Raw genomic sequence first — 3889 nt, 5'->3', positions numbered from 1 at the left:
GCGCCTCTCTGCTCTCTGACCGAAAATATCGGGCAAGCAGAGCAGCGCGCCGCGGTTTTTCGAACGAACGATTCTGAGACGAGACGCTTCCGCGATCACGCTCTGTGTGGTGCCATTCTCCGTCCACACAACACACAAGAGCCGCGATTCGGCGTTGAGCGCGAACCCGTGGTACCCTATTATGCCCGCGCAACGCGTGTGTGCACACCCACGAACGTTCGTCGACGCGCGCCCACCCGTTTTCGCTGGGCGCGGTCAGCGTGTGCCGAGAACACACGGTGTGCGACCTACCGCGAGTGCCGAGCGAGAGACCCCCATATCTTATTATAATATATCTATAACACAGAGAAGGGTGTCGATGATGGCGGTTTCGTACCATCTGTCACCTGTGGTCCGGTGCCGACGGTTTCTTCTTCAAAGGCTTCCGCCCCGGCTCTCCCGTTGCGGGAGAGACGCTCCGAATCGAAAACACACACCTCTATCTTTGTGCGTAGCCCTTCCCTGGCCGAGAGGCCGGCGGTCCGCGCGCAGTCCTCGGACGCGAGCGACAGGCTGATCGAAGAGCCACCACATTATTCTCTCTCTCTCTCGCGTCCGATAGAATAGACCACGATGGTTGAACGAGAGCGCGTTTCCTTCTGTCTTCGCGAACGCAGAAAATTTCGAACGATTACCCTGAACGGTGGAATCACTTGGCTCGTGGGTCGATAAGAAGCGCTCAGCGAATTTCGCGTCCACTTGGTGAACTGTCGGACACAATGACTCGACATTCGAGACGCACATTGCGGTCCACGGATACAATTCCCGGACCACGCCTGGCTGAGGGTCTTTTTATACCTAAACTGCTTCGCCCGAAAAGCGCGCACGGCCCCGACGCGGGCGACCAAAGAATGGCGCGGCGTCGCCTGTGCCCTGCACGCCTACAATGGGCGTACAGAGCGATCGTTTGGCGTTCGCCCATTTCGCCCCGAGGTTTGTCTGTGCCCCGACCGCCGGCGGTTGCAAATCCTGGCGTCGTCAAATGACACACCGAAATATAATAATAATGAGGAGGTGAAGCGCACAAGCGTGTAAAACGTTGCGCGAACCGCGCCCATAAATGCTGCGCGAATTAAGAGGGGGAGCGTGTTTGTGTATCCAAGTCGTGTTGTGTACGCGAGAGCCGAGGAGAATGGGATGAGAGTAATAGGCGCGCGAAGGGAGCAACAAACGGCCAAAAAAAGGGTCGGACGGTGAATGGCACCGCTTTCCCTAGGGGGCGCGGGTCGTGTCTCCGAAAGTAGGTAGCGTTTGTCTCCCGTCTCTCCTCCCCGTCCCATCACACAGAGACCGGACTGCTCTCGCACTCTTGCCGCGTCTCTCGGGCGATAGCGCTCGCGCGTCTTAGCCGAGGCGCCCTTGCCCGCACACAAACGGTATTACGGAGAAAATATACGGCGCGTCGTCGTCGGCGGAGAGAGCATTCGTAATCTTTACCTCTTTACGGAAAAGGGGTTTTTGGGAATCGCGACCCGGGAACCGCGTGTCCGACCCCACGAAATTTTCTTTTAAAAGCGAAAAAAAGGGGCCCGGGCGCGCCCGTCGTTGTATCGTCGAATCGATTCCGCCCAAATTTCGATATAAAAAGAAAAAGGGAGAGCCGAGAATCTCGAACCCCGCGAAATCGTCTCCATTCCCAACCGAGGTTTTGTGCGGTTAGCGCCCCGGCGTTTTCCTTCTCGCGTATTTCGTGTGCTGCCGCTGCTGCTCTCTCGTTCGACGCTCCTCTCTCTCCCTCTTATAATATATATTATAGAGGAGAGACGACGATAGCGGACGGGAGGAGGCAAACGGCTACAAAACTCACTATGCGACGCCTCAGAGCAGGCGAGATTACCCGCTGATTTAAGCATATTTTTAAGCGGAGGAAAAGAAATAACCAGGATTTCCTAGTGCGGCGAGGCGAACAGAAAGAGCCCACACCGAATCCCGGTTCCGCCGCGGGAAATGTTGGTGTTTGGGAGGATCCGCTTATCCCGGGGTGCCGCGTCGCGCCAAGTCCATCTTGAATGGGGCCACTTACCCGTAGGGGTGCCAGGCCGTAGCGACCGGTGGCGGCCTCGGGAGGATCTCCCTTAGAGTCGGGTTGCTTGAGAGTGCAGCTTAAAAGGGGTGGTAAACTCCATCTAAGGCTAATACGCACGAGACCGATAGCGAACAAGTACCGTGAGGGAAAGTTGAAAAGAACTTTTGAGAGAGAGTTCAAGAGTACGTGAAACCGTTAGGGGTAACCTAAGAAACCCAAAAGATCGAAGGGGAGATTCATCGTCAGCGGCGCTGGCTTCGCGTCGGTCGGGCGATGTCCCGCGGGGTCCTTGCGGCTCGGGCGGGCACGCTACCGTGCGCCGATGTCCGGCGTCGTCGTCGTGCACTTCCCCAAGTAGAACGTTTGCGACCGCTGGGTGTCGGTTACGGCCGGGTGCGGTGTCTGTCGCGTCGCCGGTTTTAAAACGGCACGCGACAAACCCCCGGTCGCCGGCCGGCTGCTCGGCGGTACGCGAAGGTATCAGGCCGCACTATTCACGGTGCGTCGAGACCTCGCAAGCGCGCGCCACGGTACTCGGGGTTACGGACTTCGCGCCGTCCCCCGGGCCTGGCCCGCTGTTGGTTACAGTACGGTAAACCTTCGACAGGCCTGCGAACGTCTCCCGCGGTCTCGGGGAGACCGATACCGGTCGGCGACGCTACGCTTTGGGGTATCTTAGGACCCGTCTTGAAACACGACCAAGGAGTTAACATGTACGCGAGTTTGGGACTTGTCGCGAGACCTAAAGGCGTAATGAAAGGAGGTCGGCCCTGGCCGTCGACCTAGGGAGGAGGGCCGCGTCGCGATGCGGCCTCGCACTCCGGGGCGTCTCGTTCTCATCGCGAAAAAGAGGCGCACCAGAGCGTACACGTTGGGACCCGAAAGATGGGTAACTATGCTGGTCAGGACGAAGTCAGGGGAAACCCTGATGGAGGCCGTAGCGATTCTGACGTGCAATCGATGTCGGAACTGGGGATAGGGGAAAAAGGGAAAGACAATCGAACCATTAGTAGTGGTTCCCTCCGAAGTTTCCCTCAGGATAGCTGGCACTCGGCCGTTCCGCACGGAACGCGCGCGAGTCTCATCTGGTAAAGCGAATGATTAGAGGCCTGGGGCCGAAACGACCTCAACCTATTCTCAAACTTTAAATGGGTGAGATCTCTGGCTTTCTTGAATTATGAAGCCACGAGCATCTTCGGATCAGAGTGCCAAGTGGGCCATTTTTGGTAAGCAGAACTGGCGCTGTGGGATGAACCAAACGCAGAGTTAAGGCGCCCAACTCGACGCTCATGGGACACCATGAAAGGCGTTGGTTGCTTAAGACAGCAGGACGGTGGCCATGGAAGTCGGAATCCGCTAAGGAGTGTGTAACAACTCACCTGCCGAAGCAACTAGCCCTGAAAATGGATGGCGCTGAAGCGTCGAGCCTATACTCTGCCGTCAGCGGCAAGTGGGGCGGCAAACCGGGAGCGGGCGTTAGTCTTCTCTCGCGTCGTCACGAAGCCCTGACGAGTAGGAGGGTCGCGACGGTGAGCGCAGAAGGGTCTGGGCGCGAGCCTGCCTGGAGCCGCCGTCGGTGCAGATCTTGGTGGTAGTAGCAAATACTCCAGCGAGGCCCTGGAGGACTGACGTGGAGAAGGGTTTCGTGTGAACAGCCGTTGCACACGAGTCAGTCGATCCTAAGCCCTAGGAGAAATCCTATGTCAATGACGGCGTACAATATACTCGAGTGTCGAGAAATAATAATAAATATTATACGAAGGACACACGCCCGTCGGGCGAAAGGGAATCCGGTTCCTATTCCGGAACCCGGCAGCGGAACCG

General features: G+C 57.4%; 1 pseudogene; it reads left to right on the top strand.

The window, feature by feature from the left end:
* The first annotated feature begins 1852 nt into the window (after nt 1–1852).
* The window catches only part of LOC146724544 (large subunit ribosomal RNA), a 4817-nt pseudogene continuing 2780 nt past the window's right edge, over nt 1853–3889 (top strand).

Source organism: Nylanderia fulva, unplaced genomic scaffold, assembly GCF_048542155.1.
Source record: "Nylanderia fulva isolate GAGA-0341 unplaced genomic scaffold, ASM4854215v1 Scaffold1262, whole genome shotgun sequence".
Taxonomy (NCBI): Eukaryota; Metazoa; Arthropoda; class Insecta; order Hymenoptera; family Formicidae; genus Nylanderia; species Nylanderia fulva.
This window is presented reverse-complemented; position numbering and strand designations above follow the sequence as displayed.